This window comes from Lutra lutra, chromosome 7 (assembly GCF_902655055.1).
Source record: "Lutra lutra chromosome 7, mLutLut1.2, whole genome shotgun sequence".
NCBI classification, from domain to species: Eukaryota; Metazoa; Chordata; class Mammalia; order Carnivora; family Mustelidae; genus Lutra; species Lutra lutra.
The window spans coordinates 46,445,697-46,469,574 of NC_062284.1; the positions used below are offsets into that span (position 1 = coordinate 46,445,697).

The 23,878-nt window shown below is 36.7% G+C and overlaps 1 protein-coding gene across 8 annotated transcripts in view; it reads right to left on the reverse strand.

Moving 5' to 3' along the window:
- The window catches only part of DENND4A (DENN domain containing 4A), a 149,164-nt gene that overhangs the window by 109,257 nt on the left and 16,029 nt on the right, over window positions 1–23,878 (reverse strand). The window lies entirely within an intron of this gene.

Here is a 23,878-nt window from a genome sequence, read left to right on the forward strand (position 1 = left end):
AAAATTCAGCTATATAATATATTAAAACATGAGATACCCTGATTTAAAATATCACTGTTCTTGAAAAGTAGACAGACAAGATTTATAGTTCTGTCATTTGATTAATGTAGAACATTTTGATTTTTTAAAAGATTTATTTGAGAAAGAGAGAGAGTGTGTGTGCACTAGCAGGGGGAGAGGCAGGAGAGGGAGAGAGAGAATTTTCAAGCAGACTTCCCAGTGAGCATTGAGCCTAACTTGGGACTTGATTCCAGAACCCTGTGATAAACTGACTGGGCCACCCAAGCACCCCAAACACTCTTATTTCATCTTACCACCTATTTAAATATACTTTAAAAGCCTTTTTAAAAATTCTTTTTCACTTTTGCCTACAAATTATAATAAGTAATACATTTATTTGATAAGAAGCACCTGAAAAGAACTTTTGAGAATACCTGAAAACAACTTTGAGAATTCTATTGTTCTTCCAGTTAATAATGATGAATATAATTTTTAAAAAGATTTTATTTATTTATCTGACAGAGAGAGAGATCACAAGTAGGCAGAGAGGCAGGCAGAGAGAGAGGGGGAAGCAGGCTTTCTGTTGAGCAGAGAGCCTAATGCGGGGCTCAATCCCAGGACTCTGAGATCATGACCTGAGCCAAAGGCAGAGGTTTAACCCGCTGAGCCATGCAGGTGCCCCATGACTAATATATATTTTTAATTTGTAGGACTTACTAGATGATCAATGACTATAAACAAACAATTCATATATGAGGAAACCCAAATACTAAAATGCTTGGAAGAATTGCTGGTCTTGCAAATAATTAAGGAAATTAAACTTTGAGGTACTCTATTATATCCAATAAATTAACAAACATGAAGAACAGTAAGTCCAATGCTGACAGTGCTGTAAGGAAAATAAACACAATTAAAAATTATTAATGGCATTGTGAATTAGAATACTTTTTCTGAAAAGTAATCCAGCAAGTACTTACATTGTACACTTACCAACTAATTCAACTCTGATGAAATCATCTCAAGAAAATATTAAAAAATTAATCAGTTGGTCTAGATTTACAATTGTATGTCTTTAAAGACTTATAGCATTTCTTAAATTTTTATTAATTTTTTATTAGAGAGCAGGGAGGGGAGGGGCAGAGGGAGAAAGAAAAATCTCAAGACAACTCTGTGCCAAGTGCAGAGCCCAATGCAGGGCTCAATATCATGATCCCAAGACTTGAGCTGAAATCGAGAGTCAGATGCTTAACTAACTGAGCCACTTGGGTGCCCCAAAACTCATAAAATTTTTTTTAAAAGACCTTAAAAGTCTTTTGGTTCAATCTCAACATTTTGTTGATGAGGAAATTAAAATGTAGAAAGGCAAATCTGATTTGCCCAAAACAGCACAGTTCATCAGTAGCAGAGTAGGGCCTGAAATTCCTTATCCCGTATCTCTTGCTACAACAGATGACAATGTGGGGATTAGGGGTATCAGCCATCAGTGCAGTAAAAAATATGCATATAACTTTTGACCCTACTTGCCTACTGTTGACCAGAAGCCTTACAGATAACAGTTGATTAACACATACTTTGTATGTTACATGTATTGCATACTGTATTCTTACAATAAGGTAAGCTAAAGAAAAGAAAATGTTATTAAGAAAATCATAAGGGAAAATACATTTACACTACTGTACTTTAAAAATCTACATGTAAGTAGACCCACACAGCTCAAACATGGTGTTATCCAAGGGTCAACCATATATATATACTACATAAACTATTCCACAGAAGCCTGAAACAATGACCCATAATTGACAAGCATAAGCAAATCAGCTTGATTAGATGATGTATTGTTTTTTCTAAACATCCCAATGGCCAGAACCAGTCCTAGACAAAGTATATCTTCTATTCTTTAAAATCCCTTAACAAATTTTCAGCAATTAAACCAACCTCCAGGATCTCCCCTTTCTTCATATTCTCAAGAAAATGTGTCAGTCCCATTAACCACTGCTCACTTTCAAATTCATATCAACAGCCATGACTTGTCATTGAGACCCAAAATGCCTACTTGATAACTCTACCTGTGTATCTAATAGCCAAAACCCAACTATTTCTTTGGTAAAGCTGCACTAACTTTATAAAACACACTTCTCTCTTACATGCATACACTTATACTCTACAAATTCACCAGGAAGGGGATAAATTTGAACATGGGATTTTTACCTATACATATTATCAGTCAAAGGAGTTGATATTCTCAAGTGAATATGAGCTCCAGGAAAAAAACAAAAACGAAAAACATTACAGGAGGGGTGCCTGGGTGGCTCTGTGGGTTAAGTCTCTCCCTTGGGCTCAGGTCATGGTCTCAGAGTCCTGGGATCAAGCCCCCACATCGGGCTCTCTGCTCAGCAGGGAATATGCTTCCCCCTCTCCTTCTGCCTGCCTCTCTGCCTACCTGTGATCTCTGTCAAATAAATAAATAAAATCTTTAAAACAAAACACAACAAATATTGTAGGAGTACAAGGGAGGGGTGGAGGGAAAAAAGCCAAAACCAGAACAACCTATCCCAGAGGAAACAGAATTTATGGTCCAGACCAAACACATTTCTTAGATAAGCATAACAAACATCCTCAGGAAACTAAAGTAGGACATTAGGAAAATAATAAGGAATAATAAAGAATCAACTAGGGATACTGGGTATTTTTTTTGAAAGATTTTATTTATTTATTTGACAGACAGATCACAAGTAGGCAGAGAGGCAGGCAGAGAGAGAGGAGGAAGCAGGCTCCCTGCTGAGCAGAGAGCCCAACGTGGGGCTCGATCCCAAGACCCTGAGATCATGCCTGAGCCGAAGGCAAAGGCTTTAACCCACTGAGCCACCCAGGCACCCCGAGATACTGGGTATTAAAAAAAAATGCAACAACTGAAAAATTTAAAGACAGGCTAAATAACAAAATAAATGCTTCAAAAATAAAATCACTAAGGAGATGATCAGGATGAGATGTTAGGAAGGTATAAATAAATAGAAAATATATATTACAGAAGTTTAAAAATATACAGGCTTAACAGAATGAGAAGACAACCCACAGACTGGGAGAAATACTTGCAAAAGATGTATCTGATATAGGACTCTTATCCAAAATATATAAAGAACACTTAAAACTCAACAATAAAACAAACTACCTGATTAAAAAATGGGCAAAAGACCTGGAAAGCAGATGCTCACCAAAGAAGATATATAGAAGACAAGTAAGCATATAAAAAGATGTTCCACATAATATATCACTAGAGAAATGCAAAGTAAAATAACAATGAGATACCACCATACCCCTATTAGAATAGCCAAAATCCAGGACATTGGGAACACCTAATGATGGCAAGAATGTGGGGCAACAAGAACTCTCATTTATTGGTGGTAAGGAATGTAAATGGCACATAGTCAATCTGGAAGACAGTCTGGCAGTTCCTTACAAAACTAGGCATACTCTTACCACATAATCTAGCAATCACACTTCTAGGCATTTACATATATGAGCTGAAAACATGTCCACATAAAAAACTGCATGTGGATGTTCACAGTATCTTTATTCATAATTGCCAGAACTTGGAAAGAACTAAGGTGTCCTTCAGTAGGTGAACGGATAAACTGCGATACATCCAGACAACGGAATATTACTCAGTTATAAAAAGAAGCGAGCTATTAAGCCAGAAAAGGACACATGCATGTTACTGAGTGAAAAAAGTCAACCTGAAAAGACCACATACTGAATGATTCCAACTATAGGACATTCTGGAAAAGGCAAAACTTGGAGACTATAAAAAGATAGGGGTGGGGCGCCTGGGTGGCTCAGTGGGTTGGGCCGCTGCCTTCGGCTCAGGTCATGATCCCAGGTCCTGGGTTCGAGCCCCACATCGGGCTTTCTGCTCAGCAGGGAGCCTGCTTCCTCCTCTCTCTCTGCCTGCCTCTCTGCTTACTTGTGATTTCTCTCTGTCAAATAAATAAATAAAATCTTTAAAAAAAAAAAAAAAAAAAAAAAAAAAGATAGGGGTTAGAGGTTAGTGAGGAGGGATAAATAGGCTAAGTACAGAGGATTTTTAGGGCAGTGAAACTATTCTGTATCTGTCATTATATTAATGTCATTATACATTTGTAAAAACCTACAGAAGGTACAACACGAAGAGTTACCTGTAATGTAAACTATGGACTTCGGGTGATAATCATGTGTCAATGTAGGTTCACAAATTGTAACAAATGCCCCACTCTGTTGTGGGATGATTATTGTGGGGGAGGCTGTGCCTATGTTGGGATAGGAGTATATGGGAATTCTGTACTTTCTGTTCAATTTTGCTGTGAATCTAAAACTGCTCTAAAAAATAAGGGGCAATTGAAAAGAAAAAAATTGAAGAATTAGTTCTGAAGCCCCACCAAACACAGAGGCTAGAAAAATTGGATCAACATCTAAATAAAAGGACTTTCAGAGGTGGAAAAAAAAATGGAGGTGAGGAAATACTTAGAATAATGATGAAAAATCAATAAGCTTTAAAAAACTGATCAAAGAAAATAAATACAATATGAATCTGGTAATCTGAAAATTACCATTTACCCTTTCCTGTTACTGGTAATGTTCTATTTCTTGACCTGAGAGATATTTATATTTATGATAGGTTATGATAGATATTTATGAGGATGAAGGAGAAAAAGAGGATGACTATAGAAGCAAAAGCCTGGAGAAAGTGTGAGAGGATGGGATGTAAAACATAGAGGGTCTGATCACAGAGACAAGGGATCATTCACCTCACTGTAAAAACAAGCTTTCCATCATAATGTATTTAACAATACTTTTTCTGAATATTCAGGCTTTGGTGAGGTAGGTTCTTAACCTAAAGTCTACCTAAAGTCATGAGCCCCTCTGAGAATCTGATTAGTGCTAAGGATCTTCTCTCCCTTAAAATACACCAACACATACATATTCAGATAAAACTTTACACACAACTTTAGGGGGTTCGCTGAGCCATGCTCCCCAAAGTAGTCCATACACAAGTCTGGTTTTTTTTTGTCTTTGTTTTTACTTTTTAATTAAAGTATAACATACGTATCAGAACAGTACAACTCCATGAATTTCAGTGTGAACATACCACCTATCATAAATATCTCTCAGGTCAAGAAATAGAACATTACCAGTAACAGGAAGCCCTCCGTCCCCTTCCAATCTTCCCAAAAAAGAACCACTATCTTGACTTTTAATGTGAGATGAGCTTTGTCTGTTTCTGCACTCTACATAAACAGAACACAGAAGGATTCATACAGAATGTATTCTTTGGTCTAGCTTTTCTCACTCTCCAATGTGTGTTTGAGACAGTCATACTCATACACATAGCAGTAGTTTGTTAGTTTTCATTTCTGTATAGTTTTTCATTTTGAGAATATATCACAATTTTATTTATCCACTCTATTATTAATAGACTCTTGGTTTGTTTCCAATATTAGGCTATTATAAATAATTACAAAGTCATACAGAGTTTTCTACATTTCTAAGGCACAAGTGCAGGCATCAAAAAAATACCTATGAATAAAATTTCTAGGATGTAGGGTATGAATATATTCAACTTTGGTATATAATGCCAAACAGTGTTACAAAATGATTGTAAGAAGACCTTTTATTTGATGGGTAAGATGACTTTGAAATAAAAACTTTTTTTCACAAGCAGAAACATTCCTCTCACTGAGCTCTCTGAAACATTAGTCTGCTGTTGTTTTTGCTTTAATTAAGTCATTGCTGAACACAACTATACAAAGACTGTAAAAACAGGAGTAAGTGCTCTGGAATCAGTTTGGCCAAGTTCAAATCCCGGCTATATTCAATGTTAGATGATGGGATAAACAAACAAATATATGCTTCAGGTATTGCAAAAAAGGGGAACAAAAAGACACCTTAAATTTAACTCAAATAACTGAATTTAATAATAACTTAATTATAATATATATAATTATAAATTAATTATAAGTTAATGATTTAACAATGCAGTTTCATTTTAAAAAACAGAACTTTGCTGATTTTGCTTATCTTTTCCTTATTTTATGGCTTGGAATTGATTTTCCTGTGAATTAGATTAAGTGGTACAATAATCACTTCAATGCTTGATGACGTAAATATTTAGAGATGGGAAATTATGGCTCCAATTCTCTCATTCATTCATCTAATAAATATTTATGAAATGTTTATTGAAAAAGACATGTGTCAGTTTTACTTTTGACAGCCTAGCATCTGAACTCCCTTCCTGTGCTTGCAGAATCTGCTACTATGTATGTCTTAAAAGGAAGCTGGGGCCTAAAATCAACCACATAAGCCAAAGAGGCCACAGAGTTACTTTCCTATTTAGGGACCAGGCATATCAACTAGTCAATTAGATGCTTTCATGCAGAATTTTAATCTAGACCTAACATTGCTATGACAGTTAAAAATTCATTTTTAGAGCAGTAGCATAAAGCACACATTGGTGGTGTTCTAGCAATGGCATCCAGCGTCCTGCAGGGTAGTCGATGGTGTCTTAAACAGGAAAAGGGTAATTCTATAGCATCACTATGACTATGGTCTAGCCCTGAGGTTGGTTGGTTTCCTATTTGTTCTCAGAGTCTCATTCTCCAGTCTTCTAGTCATTTCTGTAAGCTAACTAATATCCTTTCAATAAATACCTTTCCTTTTGCTTCAGTGAGCCAGAGTCGATTTCTGTTGTTTGCAATCAAGAATGGTAACATGACCATGTGCCAGGCTCTGTATTGGGTAATGGGAACACAAAGACAAATAATATGGCCCCGCCTTCCAGGAGTTAATAGAGAAGGCAAGTAAACAAGCAATTACCGTAAGTGGTAAGTCTATAACAGGAGTCATCACAGAAAGCACAAGAAAGACACACAGTTTAGGCTTAGGAGTCAGAAAAGTAAGGGATGTCACATAAATCTGGAAATATGACCAGGGTAATAGAGGAGAGATGAAAGGTCACCCCAAACAGAAGGAGCAACAAGTAAAAGACATACAACCTTTCTTCTGCTCATTACCTCCCTCTAACACAGTATCAAAGGCGAGTTTGAAGGACAAAAATGACAAAAGGCAGACTGGAGGGTTTGAGGAAGAGGATCAGAAACAGTCATAAAACTTGTGACCTGGGTGACGATGGTGGCATTACTGAGCTTGCTATATGAAAATGAACCTCATGCCTAAAACACCCACTCACCACCACTGCTACTGTCTCCACCGGAAAGCTGGCCACAACCACCTTCCTTTTCTCTACTCTTCTCACCTACCTCAGTCACTTCTCAGAACAGTCAACTAAGGAGTTCTGGGTTTTTGGGGGGACTTTTGGTTGGTTCTTTGTGGTGGGGGAGGTGCAGGAATCATGAATGAGTGGATAAAGGAATTGAAAAGAGAAGTAAAGGTATTAACCAACAGATAAGAGTAGTGAAGTAGTGTGTCAACTGCTTACACTACTTCTGCCTAATGGTAGGTACAACTCTGCCAGAGAAAAAACTGATGTAAAATGTTTACGTAATAGCACATATGTGTGTATATGTATGCATGTTATGTATAATTTCTTCAGAAATTCTAAAATTTCAGTAGTGATGTAGGTCATTTTTAGAGTTTAACCTTTTAAAATTTTATTAGACTTACACTATGTATTATTTTCACCCTTTAGTTCTTATAAGAACTATGATCTTCATTAGTTTTATAAGCTCTAGCATTTTCAGTCATCTACGGTATGGACATCTATGCTTGAATAGGAAAAAAAAAATCACCATAAAAGTAAACTAACAAACTAACCAAAACCTAAGAAAAATCTGATAAAGGAGGCTGAAAACAATGATCGGTGACATGTCACTTTCTCAAAAGTGACACCAAAGTTATAGAACAAAATGATCTGAATATTCTAAAAATCTGTAATCTTCCTTTGAAGAAACTGGTATCCACTACCATGTGAAGGACAGATAGGAAAAAATAAGTTTCATTTCACTTTCATAAATTGAATGGTCTCAAAATTTACTTCAGTCATATCAAACTCCACACTACCTTTGCAAATTCATTTCTTTCTGCCAAAATGCCCTTGTTAAAATGGCCTGGGTCTGCATAATATTTGAGACCTGCTTTTTGAAGCCTTCCCCAACCCCTTTTTCAAGGAGGGACTGTTATTCTCAAGAGCATCCTGTATATATCTCCATTATGATTTTCACATTAATACTATAATCATTTCTTTGAACGTGTACTCTTCACAACGAGATTAGGAATTCTTTGAGAGTAGGCAATATTATATCTCTATCTCTGTAAACACCTGTTTTAGCAGTCTCCAGCAGAGAACAGGCAGTCAGCAAATGCTTGCTGAAGACAGAATGGCATGTATTCATGATGTTATTAATATAAGGTTATTTGTGTTCATGAAATAGCATGATTCAAACTTCAAATTCTGTATGCAGAAGCTAAAAAATCAGCTCTCGTTGCTTTTTATTTGAAAAAGGTAGATATTTTTACAGCTTTCAAAATAATCACCTATGGATTGGGAATGAAATAATTTTGTTACATTGGCTACTATATAAAGCCAATGAGTAAGTGGTCTCCTTTTTATTTAAAAAATGTTAATTTTATTTCGCATTATTTAGTGTTCCTTTGTAATCACCACCTTTAAGATATCTACTTAGCTTACATACTTCTCTTCTCAGAGTTGTATACCCTGCATCTCCTCCCCTACCATAAAAATAGGGTCTGCAATGTTCCATGAAACCTTGGTTTCATCTGCCACAGCTGATTAGACCATACATAAACACTAGCCTCAAACTCCCTCAAACCCAAGGTCACAGAATCATGAGTGAATGTATGAATTTAAGAGTTGGAAGACTTGTTCGGTTATGCATGTTATGCATAATGGTAAAAAAACAAAACGCAGCTAAAGAAAAATGAAATGGACAAGTAGAGAGAAGCAGAGAGATCATGCTGCCCCAGAGTGGTAAGACACCAGTCACCTGAGTTGCTGATGAGTTTCCAGTTCCTGGTTCCCCTCCCCTCATGAAGCCTGTCTGCATTTCTATCTTCAGATACTGTGAAATCCCCAGGATCCTTGCCATTAACATTAATTCCTTTTTTTTTTTAAACATTAGTTTCAATTTGATTTGTAAGTTACAAACAAAAGAAATTTGATTTTAAAAACCTCAAAAAAGAAGAGGTCAAGTAGGAATACACAAGTGTCAGTTAATCATAGGAGGGGAAAAGTCTTGTTAAAAAATGGTTGTCACATTGGAGGGCGCCTGGGTGGCTCAGTGGGTTAAAGCCTCTGCTTTTGGCTCAGGTCATGATCCAAGGGTCCTGGGATCGAGCCCCACATCGGGCTCTCTGCACAGCAGGGAGCCTGCTTCCTCCTCTCTTTGACTGCTTCTCTGCCTACTTGTAATCTCTGTCTGTCAAATAAATAAATAAAATCTTTAAAAAAAAATGGTTGTCATGTTGGTATCTTCAGGCACTCGTCAGCTTAAGAAAATAAAAACTATTCAGTAACCATAACAGGTTCAAACAACAGCCTATATATGTAACTTCAGCATAGCTGTGAGTCAGTATGAATAAAATTCTATTTCAAAGTACAGGAAAGAACCCAGATATTAAGGGAAAGGGAATATTTTAGATATTATTAGACCAAAACTTGTTTTTAAAAGAAAAATAATACTGCTTACTACAATTTTGACCACAAAATAGATGAGAGTTGTATCTTTTCTGGCGATAATAGCCAGACCTAGCTAATAAGCCTAAATATCATTATACAGTTTTCCCCACTCACATCTACGTATTTCTTTTAAAAACATACCACTTCAGAGTCCTCAACTAAAATATTTAGTGGTAGAAGACAGTGCCCCTTTAAAAAAAAAAAGAAAAAAGAAAAAAAAAAGGAAGCATTGCCCAATAGCACTGCTTTTAAAATAAGACTCTTATATTCGTTTTCCATGTATCTTTGATATTAACTTGTTAGCAAAAAGTTCTCTTTGACTTAAAAAAAATCACAACTAGTTTGTTTAGCAACAATTTTCATATGGATAGGGAAGAACAACGAATATCAGTAACATACTATTCCTAAATTCAAAACATACTTTTGAAAGAAAACCTGACCATTTTCACCTAATCAAAACTGAGCAAGACTGGGAAAATCTACAAATGTAACAGCAAGTTCAGAGATAAAAACAAACAAAACAAAACAAACAGTACTTCTATCAAATTTGCCAAGATTATGTAGACAGTTGTGGCATTCAGAAAAAAATGAGGGACAAACGTAGAGTCAAAGGAAGGGTTTATGAAAAATTGAGCAGTGATTGCCATAAAAAAGATCTGAAGCAAACAATTCTCAATTGTTTACAATAATGGAAGAAGGCAGAGGCATTCATAATTTTTAATAACTTTTATTGCTTCTAGAATGTTTACTGAAATTAAGTTTGATTATGAGTACTTTATCTGTAAATTTATTTTAAACCAAATACAGAAGGGATACTGTGCAGGTTTGGCTCAATAGTTGAGAAGTTTTCTAATTTCCCCATTGTGTCCCTTGTTCAATCTTTCTCTACAACATGCTTCAGTTTATCTCCCAAATTAATAAAAATCCTAACCTTAGCAGAGCTACCATCCTCACACCTTAATCCATAATAGAAAAGGCTGGTTAAATGCTATAGTATAGGGTATGTGAAAATTAAGAGGAAATAAAGGGCACTGTTAGAGTTTAAACAGTATAATTAATAAGAAAAGTATGCTAAACCTAACTGTCCATCTACAGAAGAATGGATAAGAAAAGATGTGGGGAATGTGTGTGTAGGTGTTTTATACACACACACACACACACACACACACACATATGAATATCATGCAGCCATAAAAAAGGATGTGATTGGCAATGATGTGGATGGAACGAGAGGCTATTACACTAAGTGAAAGCAGTCAGTCAGAGAAAGACAAATACCATATGATTTCACTCATATGTAGAATTTAAAAAACAAAACAAATGAACACAGAGGAAGGGAAGGAAAAATAAGATAAAAATAAGAGAGGGAAGCAAACCATAAGAGATTTTAACGATTGGGAACAAACTGAGTGTTGGAGGGGAGTGGGGGGGGGCAGGGTAACTAGGTGATCGGCATTAAGGAGGACACTTGATGTAATGAACACTGGGTGTGACATGCAACTGATAAATCACTAAACTCTACCCTTGAAACTAATAATACACTATATGTTAACTAAATTGAATCTAAATGTAAAAAAAAAAAATGGATGAGATTGTGACATTTGGGACAACATGGATGGACCTACAGGATATTTTGCTAAGTACAATAAGTCAGACTGAGAAAAGCAAATACCATATGATTTCACTCATATGTGGAGCCTAAACAAACAGAAATGAACAAACAAAAAGCAGAATCAGACCTACAAATAGAACAAACTTATATGCAAACAATGAATCATAGAACACTACATCAAAAACTAGTGATGTACTATACGGTGACTAACATAACATAAAAAAAGAAAAAAAGAACAACAACAACAATAAAAGAACAAACTTACGGTTGTCAAAGGGGAGAGAGTAGGGGGATCACCAAAATGGATGAAGGGGAGAGGGAGACCCAGGCTTCCAGTTATAGAATGAATAGGTCATGGGAATAAAAGGCACAGCATAGGGAATATAGTCAATGATACTGTAATAGCATTGTATGGTAACAGATGGTAGCTACACTTGTGATGAGCATAGTATAACATATAGATAATCAAATCACTGTTGTACACTCAAAACTAATGTAGCACTGTGTTGTCAACTGAATTAAAAAAATTTTAAGTGTGCTGAAATTTAAATAATTAAATATAATTAAGAAATGCTAATCATCATTAATGCCAATTTCAATTTGTAACAAAACACCAAATGTTGGAGCTACTAGAAAGACTCATGGTCAACTTGCCATTATATTCTCAAAAGTTAGTAATTTATCTTTCACTTTAAAACCCAGGATTAGTTGGTTTGTTCATTCATTTGCTAATTCCAGATTGGTGAGGGGACACAGATACATAAAGCATTCTAGGAGCAATAACAGCTATATATACATATATAGGGTATTTATTGAATATTTACTAAGTGCCAGACACTGTTCTGAGCATTTACTTGCATTAACTAAAGTTTCAAAACAATCTTATGAAGATTTCACTATTCCTATTTTAAAGGAGAAGAAACAGAGATGACAGAGAACACAGGTAGTTAAATAGAGAAGCCAGGTTTCATTCCCAGACATTCTGGATCCAAAGCCAACCATCTTATACGATCTTTCCAACACTACAGTAATTCTCTCAACAAATTCTTATTGAGTATCTTCACTGTGCCAGGCACTGTTTCTAGGTGTCTGAGGTATAACATAGTTACTAATAGATTATTTCACAAGGGACTTGATATCTAGCCAAGAGTATGGGTCCGAGGCGGCTTTCTGGAGGAAGTAATGCTTAGGCTGAGTCTTTTTTTTTTTTTTTAAGATTTCATTTATTTATTTGAGAAAGAGAGAGTGTGCACAGAGTTAGAAGGAAAAGCAGACCCCCCACTGAGCAGGGAGCCCCACATAGTGCTTGATCCCAGGACCAAGATCATGACCTGAGCTGAAGGCAGACACTTTGCCAACTGAGCCACCCATGCACCCCTAGGCTGAGTCTTAAAAGACGCAAAAGAGTTAGACAGGCAAAAGCAAAAGGGAAGGAGAAAATGAAGTTATTCCAAGAAGGGCTACATAAGAAATGGTCAACAATTCAGACACAGTTTTACATTCAGGGAATCTTCAAAAAGTAGCTCCGTATGGCTAGAGTGGAAAATGGAGAGCAGAAATTGTAGGAGTTAGGATTAGAGAACCAGATCAGAGGCCAAACCATGTTCAAACTTAATGACATGGTAAGGAGTTCAACTTTATCCAATTGACAATGGGAAGTCAATGAAAAATCTTCAAACTGTACTTTAGACACACCTGTCTAGCATTCTGAGAAGATGAACCTCAGGGAGATGAAAGTGAAGACAGGAACACCAGCCACAGAGTAAGGAAGTAGTTCCTAACAAGACAGTGGTTAGAATAGGGATGCTAGGGGAGGGACTGATTCAGAATATATTTAGGAGGTAAAGCCAGCAGAATTCAGTAAATGAATGGATGGGAATGAAAAAGAGGGGGAGGCATCATGAATGACTCCTAAATTCCTGGGATGATGAACTTCATAGTAGATTACGACGTCTTTGGAAGATAACAGATCAAAACAAAACTTCAGGTAGGTATATAAGTTCAGTTCGGACAGCGGAGTTTGAGGTAAAGATAAGTAAGTGGTTGTATAAGATAATCTGATGCTCTGGAAAGATACTAATGCTGGGAAAACAGTTTGGTGAATAATTGGTAGATATATAGTAACTAAACCACAGAGGTACTGTGACTTACTAGGGAAAATGTGAAGGTTGAGAAGCAGCAATCAGCCAATCCCAAGAATACCACTTCTAATGGGAGAGGCAGAATAAACGAAAGAGGGCAGCACAGTGGAAGTCAAGGGGCAGAGAGTTTCATGAGAAAAATTATTGTTATTGTTTATTTCAGGAAGTAGAAATTAGACTGTAGTGGGATAAAGAAAAAAATGGGAGGAAAAAAGGTAATTTCAGCAAATGCAGAGTGTTCTATCAATATTCTCATCTATAAAATTGAGATAATGGGTTATTCTGAGTACTGAATGACTTATTACATGGAACTTCACATATAATAAACACTATAGGCCTTCATGGACTCTATTTATCCTTGCTCACTATACTTGGCCTTCTTTGCCAGGTGTTTTTGTTCTCATCCCAAACTTCTTTGTACTGCAAGGCTTTGTACCTGATGCTTTCCAACAAGGATCCCCTCTTCCCTCAGCTCTTCACATAACTGACTCTTTCTCATCTGTCAACTAACTATCATCTCTTAAAAAAGGACCTCCCGGGGCTCCGGGGTGGCTCAGTGGGTTAAGCCTCTGCCTTAGGCTCAGGTCATGATCTCAGGGTCCTGGGATCGAGCCCCACATCAGGCTCTCTGTTCAGCAGGGAGCCTGCTTCTCCCTCTCTCTCTACCTGCCTCTCTGCCAACTTGTGATCTCTCTGTCAAATAAATAAATAAAATCTTAAAAAAAAAAAGGACTTCCCAAGGAAGTACCCTCTTCTAGTCATTTTCTCATATCATCCTGTTTTATTTCCTTCATAACTTTTACCACTCTTTGAAGCTCTCTTCTTTAATTAGAGGTAATATAGCAAAGTGATTGAGAATGCAGGCTCCACAGTCGGACTGGCTGCATTCAAATTCTAGCTCTGCCATGGACTAGCTATGTGACCTTGGACAAGTTGCTTCATCTCTCAGTGTCTTAATTTCCTCATATTTAAAAGAGGCAAAGTAATAAAGTACTTCCCCCCACCAGGCTTCTTGAAGGAATTAAATGAATTAATCCATATAAAATTATTGTAAGAATACAGGTACCTTCTGAGCACTCAATAATATATTTGTTTACTTGTAATGATCTTTAATCCTCCACTAAATGGCACACCTTAACATGTACTATTAAAAATACTTGAAGCTATAACACATAGATCAATGGAATAGAATAGAAAGCCCAGAAATAAACCCTCAACTCTATGGTCAACTAATCTTCGACAAAGCAGGAAAGAATGTCCAATGGAAAAAAGACAGTCTCTTCAACAAATGGTGTTGGGAAAATTGGACAGCCACATGCAGAAAAATGAAACTGGACCATTTCCTTACACCACCACAAAAATAGACTCAAAATGGATGAAGGACCTCAATGTGAGAAAGGAATACATCAAAATCCTTGAGAAGAACACAGGCAGCAACCTCTTCAACCTCAGCCGCAACTTCTTCCTAGGAACATCGCCAAAGGCAAGGGAAGCAAGGGCAAAAATGAACTATTGGGACTTCATCAAGATCAAAAGCCTCTGCACAGCAAAGGAAACAGTCAACAAAACCAAAAGACAACTGACAGAATGGGAGAATATATTTGCAAACGACATATCAGATAAAGGGCTAGTATCCAAAATCTGTAAAGAACTTATCAAACTCAACACCCGAAGAACAAATAATCCAATCAAGAAATGGGCAGAAGACATGAACAGACATTTCTGCAAAGAAGACATCCAGGTGGCCAACAGACACATGAAAAAGTGCTCCACATCACTCAACATCAGGGAAGTACAAATCAAAACCACAATGAGATACCACCTCACACCAGTCAGAATGTCTAAAATTAACAAGTCAGGAAATGACAGATGCTGGAGAGGATGCGGAGAAAGGGGAACCCTCCTACACTGTTGGTGGGAATGCAAGCTGGCGCAACCACTCTGGAAAACAGCATGGAGGTTCCTCAAAAAGTTGAAAATAGAGCTACCCTACGACCCAGCAATCGCACTACTGGGTATTTACCCTAAAGATACAAACGTAGTGATCCAAAGGGGCATGTGCACCCGGATGTTTAGAGCAGCAATGTCCGCAATAGCCAAACTATGGAAAGAACCTAGATGTCCATCAGCAGATGAATGGATAAAGAAGATGTGGTATATATATACAATGGAATACTATGCAGCAATCAAAATAAATGAAATCTTGCCATTTGCGACGATGTGGATGGAACTAGAGGGTATTATGCTGAGCGAAATAAGTCAATCAGAGAAAGACAATTATCATATGATCTCCCTGATATGAGGAAGTTTAGAGGCAACATGGTTTGGGGGGTAGGAAAAGAATAAATGAAACAAGATGGGATCTGGAGGGAGACAAACCATAAGAGACTCTTAATCTCACAAAACAAACTGAGGGTTGCGGGGGGGGAGGGAAGGAGAGGGTGGTGGGGTTATGGACATTGGGGAAGGTATGTGCTATGGTGAGTGCTGTGAAGTGTGTAAACCTGGCGATGCACAGACCTGTACCCTTGGGGCTAATAATACATTATATGTTAATAAAAAATTTAAAAATATATCTGAAGCTATCAAAACTCTCAGTCCAAATCATAAAGATGTCAACAAACAACCAAATGAAGGAATAACTTTCTGGCTAAACCTCAAGAAATACCACTTTCACAGACTGGATTTTATTTTATTTTATTTTTTAATTTTTATTTTTTTACCACAAAAGTGGGGGGGGAGGCCATATAGTACAAAGACTCCATAATTAAGCAAGGGAATACTAGCCTTTTATCTGATAATTTTTTGATAAATTTTGATAAATTTCTGGTAAGATGTAATTACTATGTAACTTAGACTAACTTATAAAAGGTAAAATTAAAATATGGGGGACAAGCAAAAAAAGGTTCTGAAGAGTTCTGACCTACATAACTGCGGAAAACAGTGCTTTGACTGGAAACTCTAAGACTAAAGACAAAAGAACTATACATGAAAATGCTCTAGTTGGTACAGTTGCTTCTCTTGTACATGTATGACAGGACTGGCTGACCAAATAAGTAAATGGATGGCAGATGGTGAGAGTCAGGTTTCTTACTTTTGGAGAGGAAGGTTATACATAAGCAAGGAGGTATAGCTAGAATGAACCAGAAGGTACTGAAGTAAAGTCAAAGATTAAGAGTATAAATTCATGTTTAGCTTCATATAGATACACATGGATAGATACAAAAATAGCTGTATATTTGTATATGTGGATTAAGATGCATACATACATTTCCTAGGTCTGTGCCCTGAGAAGGCCAAGAAACAATGATATCCCGGCATCAATGAGCACATCCAGGGCCCAGATCTTGGTTTCTAATATTCTCTAATAGAAGAAACCAGGGATCCTTGGAGAAAGATTGATTGCAGGGCTGAGGCAGGGAATACGCAGATGAGTTTGGAGCGCCTTATAGTACCAGAAAGTAAAGAAGTGCTAAAAAACACAAAACAGTAGTGTATGTCCTATTGGTCACAGGAACTAACCTGAAAGAGGTAGAACAATTTAAACAACAAAATTAAGTAGTATAAGGATAATAACCCAAAGTTATAAAATGAGTATCCTTGACTCCATATGGACTGAATAAATAAATAAATGGAGGGAAGAGAAAAATCTCCCTTACAGAAGAATTCCAAATAATTTTGCTGATACTTCCCCATCAAGGAGTGGGAACTTAATTCCCCACCCACTAAGTATGGTCTCCACTTAGTGATTTGCTTCCAAAAGGTAAAATATGGGAAAATTTTACAATAGAGAAACAAACATTGCTTCCACCAGGTGACTGAGGTTAAAAATACCACTGATAAGTCATATTGATAATATGTATCCTTGATATTTAGATATAGATATAGATATAGATATAGATATAGATACAGATATAGATATATAGATAGAACAGAATTTTACCTCTGTGGTCATCCTTTCCCAAACCCAAACCCCAGTCTAACTCTGAGAAAAATATCATGCAAACCCAAACTGGGGGACACTTTACAAAATATCTGACCCAAACTTCTCAAACTGTCAAGGCCATCAAAACAAGGAAAATCGAAAAAGCCAGTTACAGCCCAGAGGAGCCAAAGGAAACATGACGACTAAGTGTACCGTGGGATTATGGACAGGATTCTGGAATCCAGAAAGGACATTAGTTAAAACTAATGATTCCAAGTAAAATATGGACTTTAGTTAATAGTAATGTTCCAATATTGGTTCCTTGGTTGTAACAAATCTAACAAAGAAATGTCAGATATTAACAACAGGGAAAATTGGGTACAGGGTACATGGTAACTCCCTGCAACTTTTCTACAAATATAAAACTACTCCAAATTAAGTTTATTTAAAATGATAATAATAGGGAAGCTATTATCTTAATCAGATTGATTTTGGTCCTTTAAGTCATATAGTAGGTTGGACAAAAACAGAAATACAGTTAGTACTGTGCAAAATAATCTCAACATTGATGAATAGTTTACCATATCGTACATGTAAGTGCCTATGGTCATTTAATATGTGCACATTCTTTTTTTTTTTAAGATTTTATTTATTTATTTGTTAGAGAGAGAGAGAGAGAGCATGAGCACAGGCAGACAGAGTGGTAGGCAGAGGGAGAAGCAGGCTCCCCGCTGAGCAAGGAGCCCGATGTGGGACTTGATCCCAGGATGCTGGGATCATGACCTGAGCCGAAGGCAGCCGCTTAACCAACTGAGCCACCCAAGCGTCCCAATATGTGCACATTCTTATTCCTTAGTTGGTAAGCACTTTCGAAGCAGAAACTCTCCTCCAGAGGACTCATATTTTGGATGAAAGAAAAATTGTGGTACTAATTATATTAATAAAAATTCTACCTAGCTTTTGAAGTCCAAAAAGTTTAAATAGTTTTAGGTAAATATATTTACAGTACATTACATTTCCTCATAGTTTCAGGAAGAGAAGAACATAGATACATATTTTAAGAAAGTACATTGTAAAGTTGACTAATAATATACTATATTGTAAAATTCACAATAACTTAGGTCCATAATGGTAATTGTTCAAGAAATTTGGAAATTTCAAAACACAAATACAAACAAACTTTACCAACAAACAAACTTCACTAACATTTGTAAATATCTTGAATACATTAAAAAAAAACCCTCCTATAGCGCAGTACAAAAAACAGCCCAAGAGAAAATGCATAAAGGACAGGTACAAGCAAATCACTCAAGAGACAACCCAAAATGCTCATATATAAGAAAAGATGAAAGGAAATAAAAATAGAAAATGAAATGCCATTTCACACCAATCAGATTGGAAAAAAATCAAAAGTCTGACAACATTAACTGTTGGTATGGAGGAACAGAAAATGTTTGTCAATATCATATAAATATTCTGTATAGAGAAAGATGCATATATCTTAAGACCCTGCAATTTGATGATCAGATACATGACCTGGAGAAACACTGATATGTGTGCTTCAGGAGATACAAGGATGTTCACAAGGCACTGTTATAAAACATTAAAAATGAAAACAATCAATATTCATTAATAGAGTAAATGATAAATTGCAGTATATCCTCTTGTGGAACACTACACACCAGTCAACACAAATGAGCCAGACCTACAAGGGCCAAGAAGAATGGCAGAGGGGGGTAAAAATTTAAAGTTTCAAAATATGTATACCATGACAAAATCATATCAGCAGCTGCTTGAATTAGCCAGCACTTAAAAAAGTGGGGGGGGCAGGCACCTGGGTGGCTCAGTGGGTTAAGCCTCTGTCTTGGACTCAGGTCAAGATCTCAGGCTCCTGGGATGAGCCCTGCATCAGGCTCTCTGCTCAGTGGGGAGCCTGCTTTCCCCCCTCTCTTTCTGCCTGCCTCTCTGCCTACTTGTGATCTCTGCCTGTCAAATAAATAAATAAATAAATAAATCTTTTTTAAAAAGGAGGGGGCAGGCACAGTTTTAAGCACCTTATATAAATAGACTCATTTGCTTTCTACAACAACCTTATGAGGTAGGCAGATCTATTATCCCTATCTGATAGATGAGGAGGCATGGAAGATTTAAAAATTTTCCTAAGGTCACAAAACTATTAGGTAGCAGAGTCCAGATTTAAATCAAGGGAGTATGGCTCCAAAGCCAACAGCTCTCCAAAAGCATTGAAGGCAATGTCATGTACTGTTTATATGTAAAGTTTATTAAAAGGTAAAATGGAAGGATACACATCAAATTTATCATAACAATTGCCTTTGAGAGGGGCTATGAAGAGGGATGGAGGGAGGATAAAACTGAGGAGTACAAAAAGGACTTTAACTTTATCAGCGAAGTTCAAGTACAGTATAAAGTTCTGCTCTTCAAGCATTCAGTGTGATAACTATGATATACATAGTTTTTTTTTTTTAAGATTTTATTCATTTATTTGACAGAGAGAGAGATCACAAGTAGGCAGAGAAAGGGGGGGGGGGAAGCAGGCTCCCTGCTGAGCAGAGAGCCCAATGAAGGGCTCGATCCCAGGACCCTGAGATCATGACCTGAGCAGAAGGCAGAGGCTTAACTGACTGAGCCACCCAGGCACCCCAATATACATAGTTTTTTTATATTAAAAATATATCTGAAACAAAAATGAAAAATTGTTAACATTTTGTATGATGAGTATATGTGTGCTTACTACTTTTTTTGTATCTTTAAAGCTTTTCAAGAAAATGTATCGTCTATAAAATATTGCCATAAAAATAAAAAAAATTTTAAGAAATTTCCAATCTCCCTATTTCAGCTTTTATTTGGAAATGAAAACAGGTAAACTGTGAATTTATGTACATATGTACATGGAAAATGCATTTTTATATGGATCCAAAGAGATACTAAAAGTACAGCAGAAATAGTTTCTCTTACTATACATTTTGATGACTCACTATTCTTAGTGAATAAAGTATAGCGACAGCAGGAAAACTCCCCTGATATTTTTCTTGATAGTTTGTCTCTTCTCCTTACTGGTTTCTACTTGTTTGTGCTTTTTAAAAGAAGGAAACAAGGCACTGAGAATCACACACTTTGAAAATAACAGTAATAGCAGTCCTTCTGAATATAAGATTCTCCAACATACAATCAAGTAATGTTCCAAAACCTTATTTGTAAATTGGTTGTTTGGACCTCAAAACATTTTCCCATAAAGAAAGTTAAAAGAGGATATGAGCACCAGCAAAAAGATACTGACTGCAGTGCCAGGCCGTGAGTAGTGAACAGGAAAAGCAGAGTACACAGTATGTACTGCTGGCCCAAGGAAGAAAGGGTTCTCAGCCAGAGTTTCAGGACAGAAATGATGTTTCATTTACCTCTGTATCTTCAGTGACTAGCAAAATATCTGACACCTCATAAACATTCCAAGATTGCTATCTACTGACTGATGGGGTGAAGAGGGAAAGACTCAGTCAAGCAGTCCATCAACAGGTGGCACTATCAATATAAAACAGTTTGGGTGTAAGATCCAAATAGAAAAGAGGTTGGAGAGTAATAACGATGTGAATTAATAGAAGCACATCGAATAGAAGCACATAGAATACATATGTAAAACCACTGGAGGTCGGTGCTGGTAACCAGAAGAGTGCCTTCACCTAAATTATTAGTTCCTTCCATTATTGCATACTGCATAAGCACCATACTTTGAGTTAGCTTTCTAATAATGAATAATAAGATAGTCTTCCTATTGGAGTAGTGGTTTTGTGGGATTTGGGGGATTTTCTCCTATGACCCTTAAAACCTTTTAATGTCACTCTTGTCATTACTACAGTAATACTATTCAGAAGATAGGACAAAGTATAAACACTTCCTATCATCCCATCAACCAGACACCTTTTTTTTTTTTTTTTAAAGATTTTATTTATTTGCCAGAGAGGGAGGAGAGCGAGCGAGCACAGGCAGACAGAATGGCAGGCAGAGGCAGAGGGAGAAGCAGGCTCCCCGCCAAGCAAGGAGCCCGATGTGGGACTCGATCCCAGGACGCTGGGATCATGACCTGAGCCGAAGGCAGCTGCTTAACCAACTGAGCCACCCAGGCGTCCCAGACACCTTTTAATATTTTATTAAAATATTTATTTCTGAGGTGCCTGGGTGGTTCAGTCAGTTGAGCATCTGCCTTCAGCTCAGGTCATCATCTCAGAGTCCTGGGATGGAGCCCCGTGTTGGGCTCCCTGCTCAGCGGGTAGTCTGCCTTTCCCTCTCCAAAAGCCTCTCTCTCAGCTCATGCTTTCTCTTGCTCTCTCTCTCAAATAAATAAATAAAATCTTAAAAAAAATTATTTTCTGCCAATTTTCTTGCCATGTATATGTGATATACTATAAATAATAACAAAGTATATTCTTTATATTCTTACTTTTCTCTCAACACTATACTGTACTTTCTCGTGTCAGTAAATATTTCTGAAAATGGGACCCTTAAAAACTGCATCTACCACATGGATTATCATTTGTTTCACTATTCCTCTATTATATGGCATTTTGACTATTATAAATTTTTCCCTACTACAGTAACAAACTATATAAATTAATCCTTTTACGTATAAAGTTCTACACTGCTGTTTTAGAATTCAAAGTCGTAACTAGGATACACACTAATAAAGCATAGAGTGGTTCATTTCTCCCCAACTCACAAATTCTACTAAGCAATGATCAATAATCTAGGGTATTAAACAAAGAGGAAGTTTTTTTTATCAGCTTTCCTTCAGTCTGTCTCATCTTCCACATCTGGTAAGAAAAAGGAAAGCCCCAAGATAAGCCTCTGACAGCAGAGAGGACAAGAATAACCAGTCAATTTTTCTGCTAGAGCCACTTTTGTTTTCCACTTGGAATGAGCCATCAATTTAAATAGGAATGATACAAGATTTGTAATATACATCTCTAACTGTATCAGTGCTTAAATCTAGGTTTCCATAGAAGGTAGACTATTTAGAAGAATTCTGGAAACAAAAAGGTAGTGTAAATAGTATCACTCAATGAAAAAATAAGTTGTGTTTTTTTACAATTCTGCCATGATTTTATTTTTGAATGAATTAATAAATTTCATATACTCTATTCCTTCTTATAGCTTTCCAATTATTCTATTATTCAGACTGCCATAAATAGGCCAACAGCTCCAGGAGCTTAAGAATCAATAACTATTTAAGCCAGTGGTAATTCATGTGGAAAAGTTCAGAACAAATCAGCATCAGCTTCCTGGCTCTCTTGCACAAACAAAAAATTTATATCGCTTCACCAGTTTTCTAAAGTGTAAATTTGTGTACATAAATTTAAAACTCAGGCCAAAATTTACTCTTATTTTATTTCTATTGGGCTGGTGTCAAGATCAATTAATTTTCCTAAAAAGTACATTCTTTAAAAATTCCACAATGAAGTAAGTCTATCTTTGATCATTCCGAAAAAGAAAATTATATAACATATATATAATGATGATAATGGCATGATATATGGTAGTCTGGACTACTGAGAGCTGCAGTTCAAAGGGAAATTGTGAAAATGAAGTAAAAGTTGTCCAGAATGTTTAATTCTGGCGAAAACAAAACAAAGTACCCATAAGAGAAGCCAAATGTAATCTTTTATTTCATTACAAGTTCAAACAGGGTTCAAATAGCTCAGAAATTCTGTATACTTAGTTTTCAAAAGCTGGATCCCAGATCTACTCTAAGCATAAACTGAATAACTTGCCCAAGAGTCCTTACTTACCACCTAATCTTAGGTCCCCCAGAGACTACTTTTTACAATAATCTCAAATGTACTACAATAGATTAGTGTAACCTGGGCTACGCTGTTTACAGGTGTCTCCGCCTCCTTTCCCCAAAAGGAGAGAAGAGGTAGATTAGAGCAAGCAGAAAATACAGACTATATACCAAACAACAGCTTGCAATCTTGTAAAATTGCTTTTTACACACTTGGACTATTATTTTAATTAATGTACAATGCGTTTGAAAGAATAACATATTCACGGAGTAATACAATTTCTGTCCTCACGAGTCTCTAGCTGGCTGACACGCGTTTTCTCCTCAAATAAATACATGCCTGTTGACTGATGCCTGTCCTGCTGTTGCAAACAACAAATAACTGTCCTGTAAGACAAAAACCCTTCTCTAAGCCTCCAGGCGTAACCATACGTTTGAATTAAAAGCACTCTGGAACAATAACAAAAATCTTCCAACACATCTGTCATTTAAAAGCACGATAATGAAAAACTGTCGCTGCGACCCAGTTTTGGGTCACAAGCTTTTTTCCTTTTTCTCCCCCCCCACCCCACGAAAGCGATAAACTTCAAAGGGAATGGTGGCGACCAGAAACATTTACCCCCTTCCCCCCCGCAAAAACAGACACACACACGCGCCCGCGCGCGCGCGCACACACACACACACACACACACACACACACACACAAAATGCAACTGACCAACTT